Here is a 23,506-nt window from a genome sequence, read left to right as displayed (position 1 = left end):
TTTCTAAAATCTCTTAGGAAAGGGGATTTACTTGGGGAAAAAAAAGGATGAATAATCCACTCAAACCCGCTCAATTATTAAAGGTATTTAATTTAAATCTAAAATATTAAAAGATAAAAAATAATTTTATGACAATTTAGAGATAAAGATAAGTTTAAAAGTAAAAGATAAAAATTTATTTTATGACAATTTTAGAAAATATTGTCAGCCCTCACTCTCTTCTTTTGTGGGACCCCAAGGTCTTTTATCTCTGTTTCTCTACTACGTCTCCATATAGAAGAACTGATTCTGCAAGGTCATTAGCTACTTTTCTTGCATAACTTCAGCTTTCACACGGACTTAACTCTACTTCTTGTTCTTATGTACCACCTAATTTGACTGCACTTTTATGGCTCAGTTTAAATGCTCAACAGAGAGGCTCTAAATGTCTCATCCCAGTATGGAATAGTTCTACCAGGCCAGACACACACATTTGATTCTACCAATGGTTGCTTCTGGAGTAGCAGCAACCTGCCAGAAATATAGCCACCCAGCTCACTAATTCCCCAGGCTGTGGGATAAATTAAAAGAAGAGGGTTGGGAGGGGCAGGCACTCAACATTACACCACTAAATATAAATCTAATCATGCCACTGTTCTGCTTAAAACACTCCAAAGGATTCCCATAATCCTCAGAATAAGGTCCAAGTTCTATGGAACACAGCTCAAGGCAATGCACTATCTACCCCATCTCACACTCCAACTTCATTTCTTTTCAGTGTTATTAATGAAACTTTTTTTCTGAAATATATTTGACATACAACGTTGTGTAAATTTAAGGTGTACGACGTTAATTTATTGCATTCATAGATTGTAATATGATTGTCATTGTAATGATAATTAGCACTTCTGTCACATTACATAGTTATCATTTTTTTAGAGGTTAGAATAATTAAGTTCTTCTCTTAGTAGGTTTGTTGATTATAGTACAATATTATTGTCTATATTCACTGTACTGTGCATTCAATCTCCAGGGCTGATTTACTACTCATTGTAAATTTGCACCATTTAACTTTGTTTCTATTCACTTTCCACATCAACCAACATACTCTAGTGATGTAGAATTTTATTCAGCTCCTCAAATGAGGCATATTTTCTTCACAAATGCAGTTACCTCTATTGAGTCTTTTCCCCCTCTTCCTTCCCTTCATTAGATGATTTCCTTATATCTTTCAAATCTCATTCCGTTTTCCAGGAAACCTTCCCTATAATCTCATTTCAGAGTTAAGCCCTTCTCCAAGATTTTCACAAAAAGGACCTTGTGGTGCTCATTCATAGTACTTGTGGTTTTGTATTTCAGTTGTTGATTTAAGGTCTTTCTCCCCACTAGTCTGTGAACTCCATGAGGACTGAGAGACTATGACCATCTTCTTCATGGGTATAGCACCAGCCTATTGTGCCTGACACATAAGAGAGGTTCCAGAATGTTCCATAAGTATTTGCAGAGTTAAAAGTAAAAGAAGGAGAAAAGGAGGACTGGAGATACAAACATGAAATGAACATCACCCAGAAGATTCAATGCAGTGAGCTCAGAAAATTTAAGAAGATGAGGAGTAGCAAAGGGCCTAAAAGATGGAGAGAGAGCAGTAAGAGAAGATAGAGAAAAGTCAGAACAGTTTTGTATGACAGAATCCCAGAGCTTTATAACAGAAGAAACAGAGAAAAATATTGCTGGGTATCCCTTCACATCCCTCATACATGCACACAGAGTGCAAACATAGATGCTTCCTTGGACATAGTCCCTGGGAAGCTTGAATTAGTATGAGATCCATATTCATCACTGAACAATCGAGTTAGAGACACCTATGGAAGTTATCCAGGACTCTCAGTTTTTTTATTAAAAACTTTTTTATATTTACATTGTTTAAAGTAATATTATTTAGATAACATAAAAAGGAGAATTAAGGAATAAGCATGAAACAATATAGAGCCAAAAGGCCCGCAAGGTAGAAGAACTGCGTCAGAAACTCAAGGTTTGTTGGTTGCGTAATGGCTTTAACATAATACACACCCTTTAACTCACCACTCAACCTGAGAACTAGACCATTGGCAATGACTCACATTTCCTTCTGTCCTTCTCTATGGTTTTCCCTGCTTCGTAAAACCTGAGGTAACCACTACCCAGATCTTGTGTTTTTCTCCCTTACTTTTTTAAAATATAGTTTTAGCACACACATTTATTTCTAAAACACATATTGTTTAGTTTTAGTTGTTTTAACATTTTACAAAGAGTCTTAAGTGCTCTATAATCTTGGACTTATATTTTTCACTTAGGACATTGTGCTAAGATTCACCCATATTTCCCATATGTAGCTGCAGCTCACTTTTGGACTATTGTGTAATAATGTTACATTATGTGAACATGCTAGAATGTATCTATCACCCCAAACCTTTGTTTTGTTTCCCCAGCTTTTGCTTTTCTGAGCAATACTACTCAGACATCTTTAGCCATATCTCCTGGTGCACATATGCCAGAGTTCCTCTTGAACATATGCCTAGGCGTAGAATTCTAGTGCACGTAAATGTTCAACTTTAGAAGAGAAAGCCCAACTCTTTTTCCAAAGAGGTTGTACCAATTTACACTCCCACCAGCAAAATATATACAAGGTCCTGTTGACACACATGCTCTTAAACTCTTGAAATATTTGTATTTTCTAATTTTGTCAATCACATAAGCATAAAATGAAATCTCATTGTGACAGATTTGCATCTCCCTGATCATTGTGAAGCTGAACACCTTTATTAGCCACATATCTGTGCAGTGTTATTAAGACTGCTTGTCAATTTTTCAACTGTGTGGTTCAAGGTAATTTTTCTGGAACACAATGGGAAATTTTCCCAGTGGGTGTTCTCATGTCACATGGACTAGGACTTTCACTCCATATGGACTTTCACCCCTACAATCAATTTATTGACCAGATATTATGAACTTGCCCCAAGATAAAATGGAGCAATCGTGAGCAAATGTGCAGGCTTAACTAATCTGGAAAGTACAAGATCCTGCTGAGGAGCTCTGAAGGAAGAGATCATTTTACCATTCCCTCTCACCAGCAACCCTCATAAGAGAAATAGAATATTTCCCTCGTGATTTGCTTAAGTTCCCACTTCATTAACTCTTCTAACTAACAGAACTCTCTCAGCCTTTGCCACCCCACGACCTACCTTTTCCTCGAGACTCCTTCTCATGGGACTGCCTACAAGCCAGTGTCAGACTCTCAGTACACACAGTTTTAACATAACAGATTTGCTGCTGTGAGACAGTTCAATGTAGAAAGAAACATAAGAATTGTGCTGAGGAACCAGAACATCTAAGAAGTGGATCAGATAAGTCCTATCCCTGGGGACATAACTCCCCTGGGCATGGTACTGGAAGCCCTGAAGCTCTCTATCTGTTCCTCATCCGAGAGAGGGACAGTCAGCAATGGTCGTTATCCACTCCATTCAACAAAACAAAAAACTTAGACTCAAAGATGATATTAGGGTGAAGAATATGTGGAAACTTGGGCCTACTCAGGAACTTCCCTGAGATCAAGTGGATATTTGGTTTTCAGGCCTCTTCTTGATGGGCCCCTGCTTTTTGAAGCATTTTCTCACAATCCTCCTTGCTGGCTTAAAGATAAAATAAGTCCACTCCCTTTTCTTTTAACTTTCTCCTGCCATATCAAAATTCACATGTTAGGCAGGAAGCCCAAGACTGCACATACTTATGTCATTTGTCCTGTAAATCTTAACACTCCCCATCCACTCCTGACACACACAGGGACAGGGTCAGGTGAAGGAAGTGAGGGATCTAGAGCACAAAATGTAAGGAGGTACTCACTCTCAGGGTTGTGCAAATTGCCTTACCCATGAGAATCAGTAGGCACTGTGTTTAGAGATTACAAAACTTTTTGGGGCCCAAGAAATTATTTTAATTTTAATTTCTTTTAAAACTAGAGTAAAAATGAACATAATAATAATGAATATATAGTCAAGAATCCAGCTTGGATCATATTTGTCTATAAATCAACACTGTGGCTAAATATAATTTTTAAGATTTTTTATGGGGAAAGGGGCTGAAGAAGGCAAAAGTGTCTAGGCCCCATAAACATTGTATTGTGGTCCTGAGACTCTGCACAAACATGTTGATCTAATATTTTATTTTAGACTAAAATCTGTCTAACCATCGAAATGTTATATTAATATCTCCATGACAACACACCAAAAAGAAAATTTCAGGCCAATATCACTGATGAATATGGAGGCAAAAATCTTCAACAAAATACTAGCAAATTTATTGCAACAATACATTTAAAAAATCATACACCATGATCAAGTGGGATTTATTCCAAAGATGTAAGCATGGTTCAACATCCACAAATCAGTGAACATGATACAGCATATCAACAAAATGAATAAAAATCAAATGATCATCTCAGATGCAGAGAAAGCATTTGACAAGGTACAGTCTCCATTTATGATAAAAACTCTGAACAAAATGTGTATAGAAGGAAAGTACTTCAACATAATAAAGGCCATATATGACAAACCCACATACTCAATGTTGAAAAACGGAAAGCGATACCTTTAAGAATAGAAAACAGACAAGGATATCTACTTTCACCACTCTTATTTAACATAGAATTGGAAGTCCTAGCCAGAGCAATCAAGCAAGAAAAAGAAATAAAAGGGATCCAAATGTGAAAGGAAGAAGTAAAACTGTCACTATTCACAGATGACATGATTTTATATACAGAAAATCCTAAGGAATCCACCAAGAAACTGTTAGAAATAATAAATGAATACACTACAGCTGCAGGATACAAAGTGAACATTCAAAAATCAGTTGCATTTCTATACACTAACAACAAAATAATAGAACGAGAAATTAAGAATACAATCCCACTTACAATTGAAACAAAAAGAGTAAAATATCTAGGAATAAATTTAACCAAAGACGTGAAAGACCTACACACCAAAAACTATAAAACACTGTCAAAAGAAATTGAGGAAGACATAAAGAAATGGAAAGATATTCCATCCTCATGGATTGGAAGAATTAACATAGTTCAAATGTCCATATTACCTAAAGCAATCTACAAAATCATGCAATGCCTATCAAAGTCCCAGTAATATTTTTCACAGAAATAGAAGAAGAATTCCTAAAATTTATATGGAACAATGAAAGACCCCGAATAGCAAAAGCAATCCTGAGAAAAAAGGTAAAGCAGGAAGTGTCACCCTCCTTGATTTCAAAATACAGTACAAAGCTGTATAGTAATCACAACAGCATGGTATTGGCAGAAAAACTGAAACACAGATCAAGGGAACAAAACCAAGAGCCCAGAAATAAACCCACACATCTATGGACAGCTAATGTTTGACAAGGGAGCCAAGAATATGCCATGGAGAAAGGAGAGTCTCTTCAACAAATGGCGTTGGGAAAACTGGACAGCCATATGCAAAAGAATGAAAGTAGACCATTATCTTACACCATAGACAAAATTTAACTCAAATTGGATTAAAGACTTGAATGTAAGACCTGAAACCATGAAACTTCTAGAAGAAAGTATAGGCAGTGCACGCTTCAACATTGGTCTTAGCAGCATCTTTTTGAATACCACATCTTGCCAGGCAAGGGAAACAAAAGAAAAAGTAAACAAATGGGACTACATCAAACTATAAAGCTTTCTGCACGCCAAAGGAAACCATCAAGAAAATGAAAATACAACCTACCAATTGGGGGAAAATATTTGCAAACCACATATCCAGCAATGGGTTAATTGCCAAAATATATAAAGAACTCACAAAACTCAACAAGAAAGAAGCAACCCAATTAAAAAATGGGCAAAGGATCTGAACAGACATTTTTCCAGAGAAGATATAGAGATGGCCAACAGGCACATGAAAAGATGTTCAACATCACTAATTATTAGGGAAATGCAAATCAAAACTACAACGCGACATCATATCACACCTGTCACAATGGCTATAATTAACAAGACAAGAAATAACAAGTGTTGGAGAGGATGTGGAGTAAGGAGAATCTCTCATACACTGCTGGTGGGCATGTAAACTGGTGCAGTCACTATGGAAAACAGTATGGAGATTCCTCAAATAATTAAAAATGGAACTACCATATCATACAGCTATTCCACTTCTGGGTATTTATCCAAAGAACACAAAAACACAAATATGTGAAGTTGTTTACACCCCTATGTTCATTGCAGCATTATTCACAATAGCCAAAACTTGTAAACAACCTAAGTGCCCATCAATTGATGAATGATAAACAAGATGTGGTATATATACATAAGGGAATACTACTCAGCTGTGAAAAAGAAAAGGTGAAATCTTTCCATTTGCAACAACATGGATGGACCTTGAGGGTATTAGGCTAAGCAAAATAAGTCAGATAGAGAAAGTCAAATACCATGTGATTTCACTCATAAATAGAAGATAAAAACAACAACAACGATAAACACAGAGACACAGATCTTAGGTTGGTAGTTATCAGAGGGTAAGGGAGGGAAGTGGGCAAGAGGAGTAATAAGGCATATGTGTACGGAGGTAGATGGTAATTAGTCTTCAGGTGGTGAACATGATGTAGTCTACACAGAAATCAAACAATAATGATGTTCAACTGAAAAAAAAACAAGGAATATGACAAAATCCCCTACAACGGTGAGGAGCACAGGGAGGTGGGACTTTGAGGTGTGGGGGATGGGAGACTTCCTATCAACAAGCAGACAGCTACAACACATCACAGTGTGATAGGAGTGTTACAAGAGTGTGAAGTAAGTGCTGTGACAGCACAGAACAGAAGAGCTCAGTAGAGATCCATGCACATAAAGTCGTGTAGGTGTCATGAGAGGGGGAGGGGGAAATTTGCAACAAAATGGGTAGGAATTCTGGAGAAACAGGAAAAAATATGTATGAAGTTCACCTGAAAGAATATGTATGTGTCAGACATACAGGGTTTGAATAGAAGAAGGAAAATGAGGCAGGAAGTAACGATCTACTAGCAATGATATAATGAATTAGATCATGGAGAAAGATAATAAGTAGCAACATAAAATGCTTTACATGTGATTTAGGTTTGAGAGAAAACTGTCAGAAATAACATTACTAAAAAGCTCTAATATAAAAGATAGAGAACAGGGGCCAGCCCGGTGGTGCAGTGGTTAAGTTCACACGTTCCGTTTCGGTGGCCCGAGGTTCACTGGTTCGGATCTCGAGTGTGGACATGGCACCACATGGTAAGCCATGCTGTGACAGGCTTCCCATATATAAAGTAGAGGAAGATGGGCATGGATGCTAGCTCAGGGCCAGTCTTCCTCAGCAAAAAGAGCAGGATTGGCAGCAGATGTTAGCTCAGGGCTAATCTTCCTCAAAAAAAAAAGATAGAGAACAGTGAGATTCTCTTTTTCTCATCATGAGCACACAATATGCTTTTAAGAGTTTAGTTCACTTTGGTGTTGAATCATCCAAATCAGCTAATATGATGTTGGATGTTAATTTTCAAATCAAACACTGTAGAAAAACAGCTAATTCTGGCATAAAGGTCTTTCATAGGAAATGAAAACACAAGTCTTATTAGCACTGGGAGCCCGCTTCTCTCTCTGTCCTTGGGTAACTTGAGAACTAGAACAGCAAGACAGTTAAAGCACTTTCCCTGAGGAAGAAACTCTAATGTGCCCAGGTCTCTGCTCCCAAATTCCTTCCCTACCCTGTGTCTGCTGTGTTCATCATCCTGTGCTCTACCACCCCCACCATTGGTACACACACGCACACACGCACACACGCATACACAAAAACACACACTTACACAGATCATCATTAGTTTTCTTTCTGCAGTAAATTTAAAACCTAGGAAGGATGAAAGAAAAGAAAGAAATGAAGGAAGAAAGGAAGGGAAGAAAGAAGGTAGGAAAGAAGGAGGAGCGAGAGAAAGAAAGAGGGAGGGAGGGAGGAAGGAAGAAAGGAAAAGGAAAGAATAAAGATGATTCCTTTTAATCAGCTGATGTTTTTTTCTAAGAAAAAACAACCAACAGAAACATAAGCGAAACCAGTTTCTCACTTCTTGCTCAAAGGATAAGTTCAGCTCTCTCTGCCACAGAGGAAGGCAAAGTCTGGGCTGGAGACATGAGTCAGCAGCCTGCCCGGCTCAAGGAAGGAATCTGCTTTGCCTTCTCTCGGTTTCTCTGGAGCAAACTGAGAACAAAGTGCTTGTAACTTGACTGAACACTAGTTAAGCTTCTCTCCTTTCCCCAGGGCCCTGAACTTTGACCCACCTCCTCCTGACTAGCACACAATACCCTTAATGCTCCCTCCTAAGAATCTGCAGACCTCAGGGAAAAACATTCCCTGATGATCCTACTCTCTCCATTCCCTGTTCTTTCTTGCCTTGTTGACAATTCCCCATAAAGAAAATTCCTGGGGCCAGCCCCATGGTTAACTTCACGCACTCTGTTTCCATGGCCCAGGCTTTCACTGGTTTGGATCCTGGGTGCACTTTGTTTCAATTGAGTGGTGGGGACAAACAGCTCAGCTAATCTTTTATGAGGCAAAGAATGGGAATTTAAACAATCTGTGTCTGGCCTCATTATAAGTAAAAACGGGGAACAAGATTGAGGCCTATCTAATTCAGTCATATGGGGAGGAGTGGTCCTTTGCAGTCAGACATTTCTCAGAAGACATAAGGGTGGATGGATTTCTTTACCCATCACTGTTTTCCAGGAGTAAAAGGCTCAGGAAAGCTTAACACTGTTATGCTTTATGTAAGTAATAGGTGGTATTGTAAGCATAGAGAAGAGAGGTGCTAACTTAATCTGAAAGACTAATGGAAGGCTTCACAAATAAGAAGAAAATTGAACTGGGTCAGGAGTAATAACTAGCTGTTCTAATAATCAAATTGACGTAAGACAGATTAACAGGAGAAAACTAAATTTAAATGTGTACATACAGGAGCCGCACAAAGACATGAAGACTCAGAGGCAGTCAGGAAATTGACGCTTATATGCCATGCTGAGCTAAGGAGAAGTGGGTAGGAGTCTGGGCTTCAAACGGCAAGATGAATGATTCATGTAAGTAACAGGTGCTATTGCAAGCACAGAGAAGAGAGGTACTAACTCAACCTGAAACACTAATGGAAGGCTTCACAAATAAGAAGAAAATTGAACTGGGTCTGGAGTGATAATTGGCTATCCTAATAATCAAATTTCCATAAGACAGATTAACAGTAGAAAACTAAAATTAAAGTGTATGCATATCAGAGCCCCACAGAGACATGAAGACTCAAAGGCAGTCAGGCAATTGAGGCTTATATGCCATCCTGAGCTAAGAAGAAGTGGGTAGGAGTCTGGGCTTCAAAGAGGAGGAAGATGCCACGCAGATAAGTCTTTCTGATATAAAAGTTATCTCTGGTAATAGCACTCTTCCTGGTACAGGCCCCCTATCTAAATTTTTGTAGGCAGTTAAAGGAGAAGAAAAATGCTTTTCCTGAGTCTGTTGGGTCTTAATTGCATTCAGCTCAAGATAATCCACATGCCAAAGTGGCACATTTTGGGGTGGCATACTCTGCTCCTCCTCAATATACAGGGTTAAGAAAACGATGAGGTTGAGGAAAGATGGCAAAGTGTAGTTTCTAAGTGAAATAAAGTGAACTGGAAGGTGGGAAAAGGAAAAAGAATGGTGGTGAAAGGAATTATGTTGATTGTTGCCAGATTATGAGGGGTCTTGAATCAGGACCAAGTAATTTGATCATATTATAAACCAATGAAGTTTTAAAAGCTTTGTAAACAAGTAAATGATGTCAATATGAGTTTCAGGATGTAGTGTGAAAGATGGACCACAATAGGGAGAGAGATAACAGACAAAGAGCTTCTCAAACAGAGCAGTCAAACAGATAGGGCAAACTAATACCCCACATTTGATAGGAATCCAACAGGGACCATAATTCAGGGGAAGAAATAGGAAAAATCAGCTTCCAAGACATAAAAGGTGCCCACGTCACATTGTCATTATCAAAGTTGTACGGATTCCACCAAATGGCTAGAGCCAGGAATTTGAGATGAGTTTCTAATTGGGGAAGCCATTCTCCATAGCTAATCCAGCAAGTCCGAAGAGGAGCTCCAAATACAAACAGAATAAGATCTAGGATAAGAGGCAGAGCCTAAGAGGCAAGCTAAAAATTTTGTTAATTTTTTTCTTTTTTTATTGAGATGTAATTGACATATGACATTATATTAGCTTCAGTTGTACAACAAAATGATTCCATATATGTAAATCTTGCAAAATGATCACCACACTAAATCCAGTTAACATCCATCACCTCAGATAGTTATAATTTTTTCTCTTGTGATGAGACCTTTTAAGGTCTAGTCTCTTAGCAACTTTCAAAATTACAATACAGTATTATCAACTATAATCACCATGCTGCACATTACATCCCCAGGACTCATTCATTTTATAACTAGAAGTTTGTACCTTGTGACCTCCTTCATCCATTTTGCCTGTCCCCCACCTCCCCACCTCTGGCAAACACCAGTCTGTTCTCTGTATCTATGAGTTTGGTTGTTTTGTTTGTTTATTTGTTACTTTCCACATACAAGTGAGATCATATGGTATTTGTCTTTTTCTGCCTAACTTATTTCACTTAGGACTCAAGGTCTACCCATGTTGTCACAAATGGTAGGATTTCCTTCTTTAATGGCTAAATAATATTCCATTATTTATTTAGCACATTTTGTTATTCATTCATCCATCAAAAGCCATTTAGGTTGTTTCCATGTTTTGGCTACTGTAAATAATGCTGCAATGAACATGGGAGTGCAGAGCATTCCAAGTTAGGGTTTTGATTCCTTCAGATAAATACCCAGAAGTGGAATTGCTGGATCATTTCATTTGATGGAAACTAGAAAATATTGGACACTGCAAGAAAAGGCTAAAGCAGCTCATGATTAGCAGCAGAGTCACAACTCCTCAAACACATATTCTTTAACCACATGATCAAAAGTAGCCTCAAGTTGCTCTTCATCCCATTACCTGCTTATTTCTTTCTTAATACTAAAACAATTTGAGATTATTTTCCATATTCAAGTATTGACAAGTTCATGGTCTGCGTCCCTTCACTAGAATGTAAACTCTCCAAGGACAGGGATCTAGCGTGTTTTACTCATCAATCAACCCACAGCACCTAGGACATTTTCCAGCATGTTGTAAGCCCTCAATAAATATGTGTGGAATAAATGCTGGAATTTTTAACATATCTTACTAAGCCTATGACCCATGGTAGATGTACGATGAGTTCACTTAAAGGCACATTATCGTGATGGGTCAAAGAGAGGAGAGATAGTCAACAAAGAGAAGGTCCCCAGACTGACCACAAGGAAAATGTTGAAGGGGCCCCTTGGACTGGGTAATTAGAATATGACTATCAGGCTTATAGAGAATTTTTCTAGAAAAAAGTGAGGGCAGAAGTGAGACTAAATAATGAGAAGTGGATAGGATGTATTCATCAATTCATTCCATCTATGAACATTTATTGAGACAGAAGTGCTAAATTTCAAATACGTTTTGAGAAATCTGGCAATAAAAAGAACATCAAGAAGATAAAAGCTTATAGAGGAGGCAGGATCCAATCTACATTTCAATGGAATAGGAAGACTTGTGCATGTTTTCTGGGCCAAAGCAAAGCAACCACAAAAGTAAGACACTCAAGATATTTCAGACTCAAGATACAGAAAACAAGAGCCAAGAGGAGGTAAGTAGTAGCAGGATTTAGAGGACAGAGTTAGTGTTGCAACAATGTTAGGGACACTTCTTCCTTAAGGACTGGAGGGAAAACCACAAGAATGGAATTAGATTCTTAATTAGAAGGTGAAAATGTTTGAAGGTGAGAAAGGTCTGACCACATGGCTTCTGCATTCTCTAGAATTAGAAAACGAGGTCACCAAAAGTGAGAGGAGCCTTAACGAATGCTCTGTTTGATGCAATCTCTCCTGTACTCCTAGCCCCCTCTCTATGCTTCTGGATTGTGGGTTCAAGGGACCCTCTTATTTCTTCTTATTTCTCTGACGAACTCCATTGTCTGGCAAAGTGCCTGGCACTTACCAGGAGATCAATAACTGTGTGTAAATTAGATGTAAAATTATGAAGATGCGATGTCTGATTGCGGGGAGTGAAGGAAATAAAAGAGTCAAAGTAGACTTTCATTGGGGCCTGAGGCACTGGGAAGCTGGAAATAGGATGAGAGTGTTGAGAAAACAAAAGGAAAAAGAGATTTCGAAAGAAGGTGGTGAGTGCAAATTGGGATGCACTTATTTATATTCCACCTCATAGGCACATGCTGGTGAGGACCTGGACAGGTTTCATTCCCTCAGGTCTCTAGAGATTCAACTTTCTTTTCTCATTGTTGTTGTGGTTGAGGAAGATTCACCCTGTGCTAACATCTGTGCCAATCTTCCTCTATTTTATATGTGGGTGGCCGCCACAGCATGGCCACCGCTGAGGGGTGTAGGTCTGTGCCTGGGAACCGAACCTGGGCCATCAAAGCAGAGTGTGCCAAACATAACCACTAGGCCATTGGGCTGGCCCCTCAAGTTTCTTGTTTACTCTCCTTAATTATCCATGAACACCCTCCAAGAACTTGGCTGTTCCTGGTCCAGGTCTTAGTTCAGTTCCTTTCTGCCCTCAGAACAATGCCTCATGCTTCAACTATACCTAAGGGATTTGCTACTAATCACTAGATCCATGACAACAAAAACGTAAAAATCAGGGAAAGTGAAAAATTCTTCCCCTGCTATATGACTTCAGAATACTCCAGGTAAAGTCCTAGAAGCCTCACTAGTCTAAAAACAAATTAGAAGAGTTTGGGGGTAAACTGGTCTCAGGAATATCATGTCTAAGTGTGAGCATATACTTCCATATAAAGGGGCTTTATGTTCTCCCACTAAAAAGTCCCATTGAAGATGGTATCATGTGACTTCCTCTATCCTGGCTTAAAATTAAAGTTTTTATGTTTTTTATGTCAACTTTACTAAGAAGTCACTAATGCACAATAAAACGAATCCATTGAAGGTATACATTTTGATGAATTTTGCCAAATCAAAACCACTGAAACCTTGAAATGATTCCCACAATAAATATACAAAACATTTTCATCATCCCAAAAGATTCCTAGTGCCCCTTTGCAGTCTATCCCTCCCTCTGCCCCAGCCCTAGGCAACCACTGATATGTGTTTTCTTGCTATAAATTAGTTTTCATTTTACATAAATGGAATAGTACAGTCTGTATTATTTTGTTAATGACTTCTTTCACTCAACATAATAATTTTTAATTTCAACCATGTTGTTACGTGTATGAGTAGTTGTCATGTACTGTTGAGTAGTATTTCATTGTGTACCATATTTTGTTTATCTATTTACCTATTGATGGACATTTAGAGCATTTCCAGTTGGAATTCTTATGAAAAAAGCTGCTATGAATATCTATATACAAATCTTTGTGTGAACATATATTTTTATTTCTCTTGGGTAGATACTTACAAGCAATGTGTCTGAGTTGTGTGATAGGTACATATTTAACTTTTTAAGAAATTGCCAATTTTCTAAAGTGGTTACCAACAACAGCGTCTGAGAGTTCTAGTTGCTCTACATCTTCCCTGAATTTTGATATTGTCAGTCTTTTTAATTTAAGCCACTCTAATGAGTGTGTAGTGTTATCTCATTGCAGTTTTAGTTGTCATTTCCCTGATGATAAATGGTGTTGACAACTTTTCATGTGCTTCTTGATCATTCAATAGCTTCTTTTGTGAATTGTCTGTTTAAACTTTTTGTGCATTTTTTATTGAATTCTCTTACATACTTTGAACTGTAAGAGTCTTTATATAATCCAGATACCAGTCCCTTATCAGATATTTGCATTACAAATATTTTCTTCCATTCTTTAGTTTGCCTTTTAATTTTCTCAATGGTATTTTTCAAAGAGCAAAAATTTTTCATTTTGATTAAGTCTGATGAAAATTTTCATTTATGGTTCATGATTCTATTGTACTAAGAAAGTTTTGCCTACTGCAAGGCCACGAACATTTTTCACTGTTTTCCTCTAGAAGTTTTATAGCTTAGCTTTTCCATTTAAGCCTTTGGTCTATTTTGAGTTATTTTGTGTGTGGTGTGAAGTAGGGTCAATGTTCATTTTTTTCCACATGGATATCCAATTTTCCTAGAACCATTTGTTGAAAAACTTTCCTTTCCTCTTTGAAAATCAATTTACCGTAAATGTATGAGTCTATTTCTGGCTCTCTGTTCTGTTCCATTTCCATTGGCCTATATGTATCCTTTCACTAATACCGTACTGTGTTGTTCATTATAGCTTAACTCTTCAAATCACACAATGTAGTGGTCTCTTTCTTTCTTCTTTTCTTTCTCTTTTTCACATGCAAACCCAAACCATATATACATATGCAATTTCCTTAGACAGGTCAAAAGAATCAAAAAACAAAATTCCTAACTGTCTCTGAAAGACGGCATCTTGAGTTATGAATTCCTCAGTTTCTTGGCAATCTCAGAAAGTTGGAATTAACAGTTTTCATGAACTTTAACAGGATAAAGATCCTTATCAGTTAGAAAAATGAACTATTATCGAAGCTTTTAGAACATCTAACTTGAACTCTATCTCTTCTCCAGACAAACTTCTGCTGAATACAGCTGAAAGGTCTATTCTCCCCTTTCTTCCTCTTGACTCACACAACACTAAAACCTGAGGTCACGTAACAGTTAGAAAGGAAATTTTGATTTGCAGGATATCAGAGAAGATCTCTGAATACAAGTCCTTATCTCATACAATTTTCTGGCACAGAGGTATCCATGCTACTTTATCTGTGTGTTTCTTAAACAACAAGAAATTAAAGAAAGAACTATGTGCTCCTTTTTAGAGGAGATAAGTCAGTTAATAACAAGCCTGTGCCTACCTGCCAGTCTCTGGAAATCACCACTTCCCAGTAGCCTCCACCTTATTCCAAAGGGCTACGAGTCTTTCTTTACTCCTGGCCAATTGTAGCTTCAAATCTATCTCAGACTGAGCATGCCCAGGCTTCTCAGACAGCTCAAGAAATAAGATGCAAGTTCTCAGGGGCTTCTCCATATAAGATCTGTGGTTGCCTGCTTTCTGTTTACATGATTATAAGAGATTTGAACCCCAAAACCTTAAAACATGTGCCTGCAACATTACTTAATTGAAAAGGACGCAGGTTAACTAGACTGCCTCCTGGGGACAAAACAAAGGCTGCTTTCTCCTGGTCTCTTTCATCCATCCTCTGCCTGCCAACGACTTCACAAGCCATAAAGATCATCCTGTGAGCATAGAGCCTACTAGGATTTATAGCTCAATGAAGTACCACCAGTTGCATGACCATTTAAGCATGCCCAGATGGAGTATTAGAACATTGCCTGTATCCCAGAACAATCTCTCATAACCTTATCTACTCCCCATCATTAATCCTCTCTACTTCCCAAAAGTTTACGCTAGTCGCTATTCAGACCTCTAATACTATGCTAATTTTGCCAGTTGTTTATCTTTCTTTATGTGGAATCGTGTTGTATGCATTCTTTTGGATTTGGCTTCTATCTCACTACTTAATATTGTGAGACTCAGCCATGTTGTATGTGGCTGTGATATTTGTCTCTGTGATTAGATAACATTATAAATATGCCATAATTTAGGTACCCACTTGGCTGTGAATGGACATCTGAGTTGTTTCCAGTTTGTGACTTTTTTGAGTACTGCTGTGAACATTCTAGTGCGTATGTCTTCATGAATATGTGCACACAGTTCTATTGGCATTTACCTAGGGATGGAAATCTTGGCTTATTTTGGTCATTTCATTTTATGTGTATTCACAATTTCTTGTTCTGTTTGCATTTTTTTTCTTTCCTATATTTGTGGTACTGATTGAGATTTCTATATTTCATTTTATTATTACATTAGTTAGGATGTAATCACCCTTTTCATGTAATAACTAACCCCCATTCTTACCTGATATAGTCAAAAATAATTTTCTATCAACTTTGCACATATTCAGTCTCAACAGCACCACCACCACACACACACACGTATACACAAACACACATTATCCCCATCCATACCACTGTTTCTGTATTGAACTGGCTGGAATTTTAATTAGATTGCTCTGAATTTTTAAATTATACAGCAAGAACTATTTAAACTGAGAATTTTACTTGTTCCTTTACTAACTTGGTTGGTATAAAATCTTAGGTTCCATGTTATATTCCTTAAGCATATTAAAAATAGTGCTGTAGGGGCCAGCCTGGTGTGTAGCAGTTAAGTTCATGCACTTTGCTTCAGCAGCCTGAGGTCCACCAGTTTGGATCCTGGGTGCAGACCTAGGCACTGCTTATCAAGCCATGCTGTGGCAGGCATCCTACATACAAAATAGAGAAAGATGGCCTCAGATGTTAGCTCATGGACAATCTTACTCAGCAAAAAGAGGAGGATTGGCAGTGGATGTTAGCTTAGGGCTAATCTTCCTCAAGCAAACTAAAAAATAGTGCTGTCATGGGCCATCCCCAGTGGCCTTGTGGTCAAGTTTGGTACACTCCGCTTTGGCAGCCCAGGTCCTGTTCCCAGGTGCAGACCTACACCACTCCTCTGTCAGTGGCCATGCTGTGGTGGTGGCTCACATACAAAAAGAGGAATATTGATGGTGGATGTTAGCTCAGGGTAAATATTCCTCAGCAAAAAAACAAAAAACAAAAAACAGTGCTGTCATATTGTGTAGTATCTTATACTGCTGCTGAGAATTCTGATGTCAGTCTGCTTTTAACTTATCTGTAAATAACATGGTTTGTTCATTTGTTTAATCTTTAAACTCTTTACCCTTTATTTTAAGAGTATGAGAATATTGCCAGGATATATCTAAATAGAGGAATTAGTAGTAGTTGTTGTATTCCTGTTCAACATTTAACATATATTTTCATTACAAAGAATCAGGTCATACTGTCCCTCTGGAAAATTTCTTCCATTGTTTCTTTGATAATTTTTCTCCAATATTTTATCTGATCTCTCCCTCTGGAAACCATTTTAGAGTCAGTCATATTTGGCAGCATTCCTAGATATAGTCTACATGTTTCCTTAAAGAGCTTTATAGCTCATCATACCCATTGGAGATCATTATGCAAAACAAAGATTGAGAACAACTACTTTGAAATCTTAACAAATGCTTTTTTCTTTTTTTTCTTTTTTTAAAGATTGACACCTGAGCTAACAACTATTGCCAATCTTTTTTTTTTCCTGCTTCTTCTCCCCAAATCCCCCCAGTATATATAGTTGTATATTTTAGTTGTGGTCCTTCTAGTTGTGGCACATGGGATGCCACCTCAACATGGCCTGATGAGCAGTGCCATGTCCATGCCCAGGATCCGAACCCTGGGCCACCGAAGCAGAGTGCACGAACTTAACCACTTGGCCACAGGGCTGGCCACTAACAAACACTTTTGACTCTAACTTGGCTTAAAACCAAATCTAGTTCAGTCAGGCAGAGGAAGTGAGGACAGGACATTACAATCCTTAACACCTCCATTAATTTGCTGCCATTTTTGCCTTTCTTTGAATAAACCCCTGCCTGCTTTGAATCTAGCTCCATAATTTGGCATTCAAATAGACCAAAACTGTATGATAGACTAGGAGGAAAAACCATTGTCTAAATCTTCACAGCATCCCAAAGTTTGGGCAAATAATCTATCTCCAGCACACAAATCCTTCTCTGTAGGCAACAGGAAAGTTGACAAGAACTAAGGAACATTTTTGCTTCTCCTCTTCCGTCTTCCTACCACCCATGTCTCTACTTCTTCCTCACTTACACAACCCTAGCACCTGCTCTGAGGCACACAAAGCTACAAAGAATGGCTTGTTGCCTTTGGAAACTATCAGAACAAGTGCCTAATACACAGCTCTCAGATATATACACTATTTTATATGCATTTTTCTTAAAGAAAAAGTCAGTGAAAAGAGAAAACATGTTCTTGAAGAAGGATGTAATTCTGTGACTGTTATTAGATCCTGGCTAGAACTGACAAATTTGACTTTTTATGAGACTGAAAAGGATTTCCTCCCAGACACTCTAGCCAGGGGTGGGAAGGAGGGATCCTGGTACATTCTTTAACTATAAAGGTAACTACCACCCGAGGAAAATACCAGTGTGTTCTGGAACTACCTACACCTAGAAAAGGCCTTTGCATTAATCTTCAGCAGAGACCGTCTTAGTAGTCTCCATAATTCCGAGGGGTTCACTCTTTAGCAAGGACCAAATACAGAGATTGATTTCCACGTTACACTTTCCCCAGTCAATATAAAATCTTACTTGTTCCACTTTTCTTGGTGATGAGTGGTGTCCATTAGGGTTCAAACTGATGCTCCCAAATCACTTGTGGATCATCTTTTTCCTTGTGGACATATCAAAGGTCTGCCAGCTCCCTTCAGGGAAGGTCATCTTGAACAATATCTTCTGACTTATTCAACTCTTACACTGTGCCCAGGAGAACTTACTCATGCAGAGTGCAGTGTGAGGAGAGCCTGACAGTGTAATGGGACCCACATTGACTTCCCTGCTCCCAGTGTCAGAACAATATTTGTCCAAATCTGAAACAGATTGTCCAGTAGAGACAATCATCATTGAAAAGTCTATTCTCCTCCCTGTATGCCTTTGTTTGTGCCCTTGAAGTGACAGCTCTGAGAATTCTAGCTCAATAGGTTCAGTCTGAAGTCCTAGAAGGAATAAGCAGTTACAGGTTCTGTCTTACTTTTTTTGGTTCCTTCCTAACCTATTTGGCAGTCAATGGCTGTGGGGTTTCAAAGGCTGCAGAGTACTTCCTTGGGTCATCACCTCTCACATCTCCTACAGGAAAGTGACTCCTCATTTTTAGACAATGAGAAAAAACAAGACTCACTAAAACATTAGCAGAAAAGAGACACAGCATCTCCTTTAACTTTCAGTCTATACTAAAGTGATGAAAGTCATTCTCCAAGTTGTAGCAATTTCCATGGCTAATATTTCCTATTAACTCATGGCAGAAGTACCAGGAGTTGGGGAAGCTAAATCTGAAAGTTAACCAACAGGTTTAGGGTTCCTGGTTGCAGCTGTGGTATGTAGTTTCAAGTTAATGATCAAAGGAAAAAGGCATGGCCTTAATTCAGACCATTCTATCTTGATAATTTTCTTCCTTCCAATGTATAACTTCCCAATCTTTATTGTAACTTGACATATGGCAATCTAAAATCTTGTATTTATGCTCCCTGCTATTTCAATTTCAATCTTCATGGTCTCCTGGAGATTGGAGAGAGCCCCTCTATCTTGGGAGCCTCTGTTCATCCTATGTTTCCACTCCCAATCCTATAGAATCCTCTCATCCTCGGGCCTTATTCATCCCATTCAAGCAGCCCTTGTCTCTTTTCCTGATGTTTTCCCTACTACACTTGAGGTTTCCAGTTACTTTGGTTCCTAAGTCAATCTTAACCAGAAGTCTTCTCAGCAGATTGACCTCTACTTCCTGGAAAGAGATAGAGGCACCAAATGATTTCCATGTCCTGGATAGCCAAGCTATATTTCCTGAGCCACATAAACCCCAAGTCCCTTCTGCCAACTAAACGTTGGATTAGGAGTGATAAAGGATATCTTGAAGATTATAGTATCACCAGAAAACAGCCATACCTACTAGTTTTGATGGGATACACACCTTAGGCTATGCTTCTCTTTAATTCCTTTCTGTACTCTACCTTGTCACACTGAAAAATTCCCTGGAACCCAATCTGACACTCATTCCTTATAAATTCTCTGGTTTAGCTCTTCTATGTCTCCAGTAACAACTCCTGTCTCCAGATTTTCCTAAAGTGTGAGGCATGCTGTTATCTCTAGGAGAATGAGATTCTCCCTTGGCTTGGTGGAGGCAATCTCCTTTAGTTCCTCCTTCCCTTCAGTGGGATTTACCTCACTGAGTCCCATATCCCACTGGGAACTGAGATTGTGGTTCCAGCAGGGACTTTAGGAAAATTAAGAGATAGAAGAAGTTAACATTTATTGAGCCCTTACTATAGGTCAAACACTGGGTAAGCACTTTATATATTTTGTCACTTGGTACACAGATGAAGGCAGCTCCATGATTTCAGCCCTATATAATGCCTTCCCCTTGCTTCTAGCCAAAGAATAAGGCAAAGGTAAAGGGATTTTTTAAGATACAATTAAGGTCCCAAATTAGTTGATTTTGAGTTAACCAAGAGGAAGATTATCCTGGGTGGGCTTGACTTAATCAGGTGAAAACCCTTAAAAGAGAGGTGGTGACGTTCCTTAGGTCAAATAGTCTTCTCTCCTGCTGGCTTGAAGAAGTAAGCTGCCATGTTGAAAGAAGGCCTACGGAGAGAGCCATGTGGCAAGGAACTCTGGGCAGGATCCAAGAGTTGAGAGCAATTCCAGATGACAGTCAGCAAGAAAATGGGAACTTATCCTACGACCACAGGAAATGAATTCTGCCAACATGTATAAAGTTGGAAGCAGATTTTCTCCAGCTGAGATTCTAAATGAGAATATAGCTCAGTCACCACCTGCATTGCAGCCTTGTGAGACCTTGAACAGAGAACCCAGCTAAGCCATGCCAGGCTCCTGACAGAAACTGTGATACAATATGTGTGTTGTGTTAAGATAATGTTTGTAGTAATCTATTATACAACAACATTAAATAACACAGATTTTGGTGCCTAGAAGTAGGGTGCTGCTCTAACAAATACCTAAAATCATGGGAACAACTTTGGAATCAGGCAAGTAAGCAGACACTAGATGAATGTTGAAGAAAATGGTAAAGAAAGCCTAAATTGCCTTGAATAAACTGTTAGTAGACATCTAGACTTTAAGGATGCTGCAGTGAAGGTTCAGAAGAAAGTGAGGAACATGTTATTAGAAATAGGAGGAAGAGGATCCTTGTCACATAGTGGCAGAAAGCTTAGCAAAATTACATCCTAGAGTTCTGTACAAAGCAAAACTTATAAGCTGGTTACATAGTTAAGGGGACTTCCCAGTGAAGTGTTAAGGTGCTTCCTGTTTTCTTCTTGCTGCTTATAGCAAAATATGCGATGAGAAAGATAAACTCATGACAGAATTGTTGAAAAGAAACCAAGGCCTCATAATTTTGAAATTTCTCAGCCTCTCCAAAATGCAACACACACTAGAATTAAGAGATTCACTTCCATAAATCTCTGCTGGGTGTGACTGTATGATCTTTTGGTAAAACCTCAGAAAGATGAAAAGGTTGAGTAATCAGGCACAAAAAATGGTCTTTCAAGAGAATAAGAGTTTGCCTCACAGATATCAATCAAGCTAGAATCCTCTAAGAAGCTTAAGGGCACTGTCCCCTAGCATCTCAGCAAGGACCAAGATTTAGAAGGGTTTATCTGAAAAAGATCTATGGACGTGGCTTTTGTCTAATGGAGTAAACCACTTTGAAATCTATAGAAGATCCACAAAGTTCTTGAGAAAGTTAGCTCAGCAGAAACACTACCAGTTGTTGCTGAGTGGCGTGTTCTGTACATGTCTGTCAGGTCCAGTTGGATTAGAGTATTGTTCAAGTCCCCTATTTCCTCATTGATCTTCTATCTAGTTGTATCCATTACTGAAAGTGTGGCATTGACATCTCCCACTATTATTCTAGAACTGCCAATTTCTCCCCTCAATTCTCAATTTTTGCTTCATATATTTTGGAGCTCTGTTGTTAGGTGCATAGGTTTATAACTTATATCTTCTTGATGGATTGACACTTCCATCAATATTTAATGTCCTTCCTTGTCTCTTGTAACATTTTTTGACTTAAAGTCTATTTTGTCTGACATTAGGACAGACACCTCAGCTCTCTTAGTAACTATTTGCCTGGAATGCCTTTTTCCATCCTTTCACTTTTGACCTTTTTGTCTTGGATCTAAAATGAGTCTCTTGTAGACAGCACATAAGAGTATTCTGTTTTTAATTCATTCTAAGACCTTTCGCCTTTTAATAGGAGAGTTTAGTTCATTTACATTAATAATTGACAAAGGACTCATTTATGACATTTTGCTTTGTTTTTATGTCTCATATCTTTTTTCTTCCTCAATTCCTCCATTCCTGCCTTCTCATTTGATTTTTTGTAGTATAACATTTTGATTCTTTTCTAATTTCCTTTTCTGTATATTTTTTAGTTGTTTTAGCATTGACTGTGCCGGAGCTTACAATTAACTACTTAAACTTAAAGCAATCTATTTTGAATTAATCCCACATTAGATTCCATAGCTAAACAAAAAATCTTTTTATGTTTTTGTGCCACAAATCACATCTTTATACATTGTGTGCCCATTTAACACAGATTTATAATTGTTATTTTCTGCATTTGTCTTTTCCATCAAATTAGAAAAGAAATCAGAGTCACAAGCCAAAATTACAGTAATACTGGCTTGTATTTTCCTAAATAGTTACCTTTACCTGTGTTATTTCTTCATATGGCTTCAAGTGGCTGTCTAGTGTCCTTTCATTTCCACCCAAAGAACTCCCTTTACCACTTCCTATAGTATATACCTATTAGTGATGAACTCTCTCAACATTTGCTTATCAGGGAATTTCTTAATATCGCCGTTATTTTTGAATGATAGTTTTGCCAGGTTTAGGATTATTGGCTGACAGTCTTTTTCTTTCAGTATTTTAAATATGTCATCCCACTGCCTTCTGACCTCCAAGGTTTCTGCCGAGAAATCTGCTTTATTCTTATCGAGGCTCCATTGTACGTGATGACTCACTTCTCTTTCACCGATTTCAAGATTCTCTCCTTGTCTCTGGCTTTTAAAAGTTTTATTATAATGTGTCTCAGTGTGGATCTCTTGTGTTTGTCCTTCTTGGTGTTCATTGAGCTTCTTGAATGTATAGATTCATGTATTTTATCAAATTATGACTTTTTGGCCATTGTTTCTTCAAAATTCCTTTACATCCCTTTCTCTCTCTCCTCTCCTTCCAGGACTCCCATCATGTGTATGTTGTATGATTGATGGTGTCCCACAGGTCTCATACGCTCTCTTCATTTTTCTTCATTCCTTTGTCTTTCCACTCATCAGATTGGATAACTTCAAGTGACCTATCCTCAAGTTCTCTGGTTTTTTGGTTCTGCCTACTCAAATCTGATGTTGAAATTCTTAGTGAATTCTTCATTTCAGTTATTGTAATTTTTAATTCCAGAATTTGGTTGGTCTCTTTTTATAATTTGTATCTCTTTATTGATATTCACTCTATTGAGAACATTGTTCCCCTGGTGTCCTTCAATTCTGCCCATGGTTGCCTTTAGCTCTTTGAAAATACTTCAGCCATTTGACTTAAAGTCCTTGCCAAATAAGTTCTATGGCTTGGTTCCTCATGGGCAGTTTCTGTTAATGTTTCTGTGAATGGGCCATATTTTCTTGATTCTTTACC

General features: G+C 38.2%; 1 protein-coding gene across 26 annotated transcripts in view; it reads right to left on the bottom strand.

Moving 5' to 3' along the window:
- LOC123278917 (olfactory receptor 2AG2-like) overlaps positions 1-23,506 on the bottom strand; it is a 410,069-nt gene that overhangs the window by 302,111 nt on the left and 84,452 nt on the right. Inside the window, exon 3 of one of the 26 annotated variants that reach the window (XR_011495863.1) lies at positions 4,119-7,402. The exons of 24 other annotated variants lie outside the window; for them this stretch is intronic. The gene's annotated coding sequence lies outside the window, so the exon portion shown is untranslated. Of the gene's footprint in view, positions 1-4,118; positions 7,407-23,506 lie in introns of those variants that run through there. One more of the 26 variants, XR_011495862.1, reaches the window with a different exon arrangement.

Source organism: Equus asinus, chromosome 20 (assembly GCF_041296235.1).
Source record: "Equus asinus isolate D_3611 breed Donkey chromosome 20, EquAss-T2T_v2, whole genome shotgun sequence".
Classification (NCBI taxonomy): domain Eukaryota; kingdom Metazoa; phylum Chordata; class Mammalia; order Perissodactyla; family Equidae; genus Equus; species Equus asinus.
The sequence above is the reverse complement of the archived record's forward strand: the minus strand, read 5'-3'. Positions and strand labels throughout refer to the sequence as shown.